The 8,648-nt window shown below is 35.3% G+C and overlaps 1 protein-coding gene across 1 annotated transcript in view; it reads left to right on the top strand.

The window, feature by feature from the left end:
* Positions 1–4,025: 4,025 nt before the first annotated feature.
* slc39a10 (solute carrier family 39 member 10) overlaps positions 4,026–8,648 on the top strand; it is a 49,154-nt gene continuing 44,531 nt past the window's right edge. Inside the window, exon 1 of the mRNA XM_007235854.3 lies at positions 4,026–4,217. The gene's annotated coding sequence lies outside the window, so the exon portion shown is untranslated. The remainder of the gene's footprint in view (positions 4,218–8,648) is intronic.

Here is an 8,648-nt window from a genome sequence, read left to right as displayed (position 1 = left end):
AAACCTTAGCAGCGGCCCTGCATATTTGTAACAAGTGAAAAAAGAGTTCACAAACTTTTGCATGTCATTCTTTCCTGTGAGAAAGAAATCTGTTGCTATGGAGAATCCATACTTCCCACGCACTCTTTATCAGGCATATGGCCTTTTTCACACTAGTATGAGATGATAAGAAGCTACTTGTGCTAATTTGTGCTATTATCATTCATCTTTGTAATCTGAAAGTTGAAAGTGTCCTCTGTGATGGAAGGGCAGTCTCGGCTGAATGAAAGTGATCATTATTCATTAGAATCCACAGTCAGTGGTAAAGCAGGCTTGTGTGAGAGTGCATGCAGCATGCAAGAGGTTAAAGGTGCGCAAACTGAATAATTTGCATCATCAGCTGCACAACTGGACCTGCTCTCACTTCCAGGCAATCAGCTCAGCCCTGGATACACTGATTAGACCAGAATTCTGGCCAAGACTTGAGGCCTTGGAGGATATGGAAAGGGTGTGATATTAGGGGTTTTTGAGCGTACTATGGACTAGTGGTCTTACAACCTAATGCTGAAGACAATGGACTCTATTTTAGCGATCTGTAGTTGAGCTATAAACCGTGCACTGTGAAGCTTGATTTAGTGTCTTTGCTATTGTAACTATAGGAAAAGTACACCTAGAGCAGCTTGAAACACACAAAAGTCATGGATCATTTATCTTAAATCATCATGTGTGTGTTTTGGGCTTAAGTATACACCAATCAGTGCACTGCCAGGTGCGCTCTGTCTCTGAGGGCCCTATCGTACAGCCTGTGAAAGGCGCTATCTTACACCCCGTCAACAGTCTATTTTAACGCCTCGTTAACATAGCCTTAGAGTTAAGGAATATAATAATGCAGATAGGTATGGAGGTCTGAAAGCAACATGTGTTCAGGTAAACATCTGGTGCATTCCTATGTTGGCAGAAGAAAACACAGGTGCACTACTGACTGATTAAAACCCTGACAACAATCAGCCGTGCAATCATGTCTGGATAGCAATCAACTATAAAATATAACATACTTAAAAATTTGCACAGCAACTAAAAGTTATTATTAGTTATATTTTTTCTGACCTTTATAAGGATTCATATTTATGTTCAGTACATTCTGCTGTTTGAGAATTTGACAGATGCTCTTTCTCACTCATTCTCTTTCACATCCTGCAGTTTTGGAAAGGAAAAGAAAAAAGCACTTCGATTGATCATAAATTATTTTATTTCACTTAGCTATTATTTAACTGATTTGCTTTTATACTGTTTATATTTAAAAAAACATCAAAGCACATTGCCACCACCCTCTTGCATCTCACGCTGCCCGTCAATTCTTCAAAACCTGAACTTCAAAGAAATGTGAAATACACAGATCTATAAAGCTATATTATAGCTGTTTTGCATCATTATGATACCAAAGAAACAGGACACACCTCTAAATCCATCTGCACAAAGCGCAACTGATAACTGCGCTATAGATAACTAAAATAGGCCCCTTACACTTTTTTAATAAAATGTCACTTGTGAAATGTTACTTTTAACTAACTATCTAACTGGCAGTGTTATGTGATAAATGTTCTAATAACATTGTAATGCAAATCATTATCAAGTCATAATACAGGCTAACCATCCTGGAAAATTTTCAAATCATTGCTAAATGTTCTTAGCATGGAACCTAAAAGGTAACTAATTTTACCAAAATGTCTATTTTTGGAATGGCTTAGTTTTTCATTACATAACATATTGGCTGCATGAATATGCAGAAATGACAGTTGTATTAGTTTTTTTTTTTTTTTTACCTTTTTGTGCATTGTTTTTTTTTTTTTATTTAACCTCCACTGATCATGAAACCATGTGTTGTCAATCATGCATGTTTTATCTCCTAAAATATTTTATTGGCTCCAGAATTAGGTTAGTCACACAATGTCTCTAGTTAAAAGTTTAATGTGTAATCATGGGCTAAATTAGTACTGAAACAAGACGAGTGAATCTGTTTTGCACAGATCTTATCTTAAAAATACATGCATTTTAAATTAATTTTCAAAACACGCTCAGTATTAGCTGACCAGTGCAGACCAGTTAATTAGCTGTTTAATTACTGTTAAAAGAGCTCAGTCTTCATGTATGTGACATGTACACCAGTCATGGCCTGACCTTGGCATATCCTGTGGTAAAGTGGTGTGTTTGTACAGTTTCATTCTCTGGTCGAGGTCAGCGATATCTTAACGTCTCAAACACCTGACTGCTCAACAGCTGCGACTGTCTCACAGACTGAAACGAGCACCAGTAATACTCTGTCGTTTCTGATGAAATTCCAGTCCAGTTTCTGGCAATGCCCCATGTTTATGCTGAGCATTTACCACACATTAGTGCTTGTGCTAAATGGCAAAACAGCCACAGGCTAGATCATGCTTAACTGTGACAGAAGCACAAAACTCATCATTTAAAAGTACTTTAAATCTCCCTCATCTGCTGACCACAGACAGCAGGTACAGATTCCTCCCTCAGACAAAGTCTGCTGGCTAATTATGCTGTCCACTTGTCTGACAATCTCAACCAGCAGACTGAAATGCTAAAATAAAAAAATAAAAAATACACTCAGCACCCCATCTTGACAGAAAAAAACAGAAATGCAGAAATATTTGCAAATTTATTAAAAAAGAAAACTGAAATGTCACATGGTCATAAGTATTCAGACTCTTTGCTGTGACACTCATATTTAACTCACATGCTGTCCATTTCTTCAGATTCTCCTTGAGATTACTTCATTGGAGTCCAGCTGTGTTTAATTAATTAAACTTAGGAAAAGCACACACCTGTCTATATAAGACCTCACAGTGCGTCTGTGCAAATGAGAATCAGAGCTCAGAGACAGAATTGTGGCACAAGCCTGGCCAAGCTTACAAAATAATTTCTGCAGCATTCAAAGTTCATAGGAGCACAGTGGCCTCAATAATCCATAAATGGAAGAAGTTTGGGATGACCAAAACTTGTCCTATGTATTTTTATTTATTTTTAGTTTAATTTATTCATTGTTTCTTTTATTTTTTTATGATGTTTCCAAAATAATACAAATAATACAATCACCGCAATGAGCACACAAGCACATATTTCAAATAAATAAACAATTTATTTATTTATTAAGATTTTGCAACAACGTAGAAATAATACAACTTTACAAAATCCATGCATCTACATGACAGTAGAACAAATAGCATCACATATTAGGAACAAATAAACAATTATAGAAAATAAATAACACAAAATGCTTACATCTTTTTGCAAATTAGAAATGTTGTATTTTATAGGTTATTAACCATTTTTATTAACCAAAGACTTTTATAGATGTTTGTATATTTAATCATTTTTAATAAAAATGTATTTTACTGAAGAAAATAAATAAATAAATAAAACCACTGTTTAAACAGCTTATTGTATTATTATTTGAGAGAGTAAAAGTTTTTCTTTCCAAATAATTATATTCAGGCTATAAATAAGAAAATGTTTTAGCAAAAAATGACATCTTGCTAAAACTATAAGCAGATTAACAATGTAGTACTCATTCGTTGATCGATGATGATTATAGACAAACAATACATTAACTAAATGCAAGGAGAGGTTATAGTCTATATGTATAGTATACAATGAGTGCATTTCTTTTATTTATTATTATAGATAAAATAATAAAAAGGAATCTTTTAAAAACCACTAACAAAAGAAATATAATACAAAAAATAATAACAATTACATTTAAAAGAGAGAATTAAAATAAATATTTTTATATAAAATATAAGAAATTAATAAAAAAGGCCAAACTCACTGTAATTTTTTCATTATTTTGAAAGTCAGCAAGAAACATTTTAATTACACCTCAAAATAATGACTTATTGTGTATAAGTGGTGATGTAGTGTGTGAAGTTGAGTGTAGAGCTCCTGGACGGGTTGGTGGGGTTAGTTCAGGTGTTAGTTCAGGTGGCGGGAACGGGGAGCTCCTCTTCTCTAATCCGGGGAAAAGTTTCTGGGCGCAGCCTGAAAGCGAGAAATCGGGGCTACGCACTTTGCGCCCCATCGCTGCATAAAGCGGAGCGGGGCGTGCCGCTGCTGCGTAAGCGAGTTGGTGAATGCCGCCTCTCGCCTGTGTGGCGGCCGCGTTTTGCGCGCAGTGAGGATTTTGGTACCGAGCGGAGAGGAGATGCACACGGCACTCGAGTGAGGTAACTGTATAAAAACGCCGCGGTTTCATCTCTCGCTCTCACAGCAGCGACCCGGGCAGCTTAACAGCACGCAGCTGGGCCGGCTGCCCGAACCGGGGTCGGTCTGGAGCAGTTAGTTCGGTTTAAGCGGCGGAAAAAAGGCGAAGCTTTTGTTGTTGGGCTGCGGGTTAAGGCGGACATTTCCCCGTCCTGCCCTCGCTGCGGCTCTAACGCAGCGCTATAGCTCGTTCAGCTAAGCTAAGATAAGCTAGGCTAGGCTAGGCTAATGTGAGCTAGTGTGTGCTTGTGTGTGTTAATGTTGAGCTAAACCTGGAGCTTTACTGGCCGGCCTTTAGACCACTGGGTTATATAACTGGGTTAACTGGGTTAGTTAGCTGGTTAATAGTTGTGCTGTTTAATTAAGTTTAAGTGAGCTGAGCTAAGCTAAACTAGCTAACTAACACAAACAGTGAATCTGGTAAATTAGCTGTAGCCAGTTCACTAGCTTAGCTAGGGAACATGTGGTGTGTTAAGATTCGGGTCATGACAAAAAGGATTACAACGCTTATTTAGCTCGCATTCGGCCACTAATGATGATGATAATAATAAACATTAATAAAAAATAAACGTGTTAAAACGTGTAGGTCAACCAAATACGAATATGCAGTTGTTAAAGTTGCTAACTAGCTAATTACCCTTTCCATTATTTACCTCACTGTGCGTCTGCTCCTGAGCTCCACGTGTAAGCACTAGATATGACTGTCATTATTTTCAGATACTAAGTCTTTATTTTGAGTCAGCAAAAACATCTTCAAATAACACCTTAGTATCTCAAATTAATGACTTGGCATCTCAAAATGCTACTCCTGCTCCTGAGCGACTCTATTCCAGGTGACTCATAAGACACTGAGAAAATGCCAAATATTATTTTTAAACACCCTGTTTACAGAACAATTACGCGTTTCTGTGTAACCTTAATGTCTTAAGTGTCACATTTACATTGTAAAACATCATAAAAAGAGAAAAAAAACCTTTTGACTGCTACTGTATTCATACCTTTTGAACTTTTCCGGCATTTTTTCACGTTACACCCACAAATATGTATTTGATTGAGGTTTTATGTGAAAGACCAACACAAAGCTGCATGTGGTTGTAAAATGAACATGCAGAATACATAGTTTAGGAAAGATTTAAGTAAATACAAATCTAAAAAATGTGGCCTGCATTTGTACTCTGATATCTATAAAAATAAAATAATGTGATCCATTACTCTCAGAAGTCACCTAATTAGCTAGTAAGTAGAGTCTATCTCTATGTAATTTATTCTGAGCAGAATTACAGCTGTTTCATGAAGCCCTGTGAGATTTTATAGAGATAATGCATAATTAAACAGCATGATTAAAAACAAGAAACACACCAGACAGGTCAGGGATAAAGTTGTGGAAAAGTGTGAAATTCTAAATTTCAGGAATGTTTCTTGTTAGTATGAAATGCAGAAATGGAAAAACTATGAATGGACAAAAACCCCATTTTCTATTCAGTTTGATAAATAGAAAAATGAAACAAAGTTTTACACCAATGTTTCCATTTTCAAGTCTAGCCTCAAACAGTCTGAAGACTGAAATTACCAATGTTTTACTGACTCATCTTACGCTTTGTAGATTATGTATTTGTATAAGTTGGTGTTATTTAGCACTGAATTAATGGCATAGTTGAAATTTGTTTTGTTAATCGTTCTGTAAAGCTGTCCATCACTGTAGTATGAAGACAGATCCATAAAATTTCTCTTTCTCTTTTACTTTGCAAGAAATCTCCTTTCCTTACCATATGAATTATGTATAATGACGTGTTTACAGTATTCATTGTGAACGTCTAAACACACTGACTTAACTTGGTATGACATCAGCTTAAAGTGACAGTCCTTAAGTTTTTAGTGTGAATGTGTAACTGCACAGAGCATGCTTAAAAAGTACCTATAAAATGTGCATTGTAGTGCACAGGGCAGAAGGATCTGATTTTAAGAAAAATTCTGTTGTGTTCTCTAATTTTGTGTTTGTTTGGTTTAACGATGAGTGAATGAGAGCAGAGGACATACAGTTTTTTATTACAAAATAAAGAAGTACTACTATTTCAATTTAAATATACATCTTTCCTTAAATAAATGAGATGTTTATAAAATCAAATATCAGATAGAACAACTTTGTCACAATTCTGAGTACACTGAGGCAAATCTTTAATAAAAAAATGCTCTGTTAAATGTAATCTGTTAAAATATAATGCATAAATGTCTTAATATTACAACTCTGTTTGCTTTTCTATGTACTTACTTATCAGGGGAAAGTAATTAAGCATGACGCACACACACACACACTCACAGACATGGAAGGAGAGAATCTATAACTAGTGCTGTTGCTAATTGTGTTGTGCAGAGCAGAAGTTCTACCAAGAAGTTTTACAAACTGAGGTAGAACTTCTGCTCTGCACAACACAATTAGATAGATAGATAGATAGATCTATCTATCTATCTATCTATCTATCTATCTATCTATCTATCTATCTATCTATCTATCTATCTATCTATCTATCTATCTATCTATCTATCTATCTATCTATCTATCTATCTATCTATCTATCTATCTATCTATCTATCTAATTGTGTTGTGCAGAGCAGAAGTTCTACCTCAGTTTGTAAGCTGACTATTTTTCTACCTGTAGCTACAGTTTACTATGTTTATGGCGCTCATTGTCCACTTTCCGCAAATTTTTAGTGTTTGTAGCATAGAGGTATGGACAACTTAACTTTACATTTTTGAGAAATCAGTGATCCTGATCTTTCCACACAATTCCGATTCTTTAAAAATTAAGTGATCGGACCCGATTTCCACTGACGTGATCAAATCGCTAATCCCTAGTTTAAACACAACTCTAAATGAACCACTTCTAACATCTTTAGATTTAAATGTATATTTTAAAAATTGATACATTGTTTTTTGGTAACCCATAAAGTATTGCAAAACATTTTTACACCTGTATTTACTATAGTTTGTTTCAAGTTAATGATTATGTTCATCATGGCTTTATCTTCTGATTTTACAGTGAATAATTGGATTGATTGTTTGTTTAGTTTTTAAACTTTGAAAATAGTAAAAGCATGCTGAATTATAAACATTAATATTCTGCTCTGGAAATCAGTTCTTGTTTTAAAATCTGATAATGAATATAGATGTCTGAAATGTGTAATGCCTCTCTGAGTGACCTCATGCGTTATTATTGTTATTAAACAAGTGTGAGTATTGCTATTCTGGAGTATGTTCATGATGCATAGTTTCCCATGAAACTGTTCTGGTTCGTTTGAAGGTTGTGAAATGATTGTAAATACTGTATGGAGTATTTGACTGCTTCCCTTTTTTATTTAAACAAACACAGTAGGCCATACTGTGCTTTTTTATCTACACAGATCAGTATGTTTATTGAAAGATCATTTAAGCACACATTTTAATAGACTTTGAAAATATAGTTTAATTATAATTTTCTTTCTTAGTTTAAGCTTTCAAATAATTCTAGCATAGCATCAATAACTGGATCACATGTTAGACCACTGGAGCTGTTCATTGTTCTGTAGTCCTTACTATGCTCCTTTTTGTTGCACTGTTTCTCATGTCTCTTTATCCCAAAGGCTTTCGTGTTTCAGTGGCTGTGTTATGCAGTGATATCTGCTAAACCTGTAATTAAAAATGGAAAACCTCTAGCTACAGCAAATGAATGTCTACATGGATGGCTGTTTTATTAAAAGCAGATATGGTATTTGTGAGTTCTCTACTGGTGGAATGTGTGCTAACTTTTGTGGGTATGTGGATAGCTAAGCCTATAAAATACCCATAGCACAAGCTGATAAAAAGCTGTGATGTGATCTTTGTAAATGTTATGTGTAATTTCCACTAGTGGTGGAGTGGGTGCTAATGTGTTAGGTAGGCAGCCAGGCAATTCTGTCGGTTTGTGTTGCCTTGTCATTAAGCTTAGATTGTGCAATACACCAGAGAAAAACAAAATTACCAGGCTAACGCAAACATTAAAAAGTGTGGGTGTGCTCATTAGCACAAATCAATTGATAGTACTCAACAGAGCACCAATGGGTAAGATGCTAAGATGTGGTTAGAGCTATGTTAGTCAGTTGTGTTCAGAATTATCATTCAGGATATCTGCAAACACCCCTATTTATCATATTTATCAAGAAACTGGTGGTGTTCCTTTGAAGTTTTAGTAATCTTTTTAATTTGGCCCAAATATGGCAGACAACAAAATCATGTGACTGAAACCCTAGAATAGATCTAAACAAGGTTATGTAAAACCTCATTTATTTCTCCCTTTGGAATTTGTGATTAAACCCATAATGACGCACAGCTTTACAGTTATATGTGTACTTGGAGAAAAACCCAAGCACTCAGGATCTGT

The sequence above is a fragment of the Astyanax mexicanus genome, chromosome 11, assembly GCF_023375975.1.
Source record: "Astyanax mexicanus isolate ESR-SI-001 chromosome 11, AstMex3_surface, whole genome shotgun sequence".
Lineage (NCBI taxonomy): Eukaryota > Metazoa > Chordata > Actinopteri > Characiformes > Acestrorhamphidae > Astyanax > Astyanax mexicanus.
The sequence above is the reverse complement of the archived record's forward strand: the minus strand, read 5'-3'. Positions and strand labels throughout refer to the sequence as shown.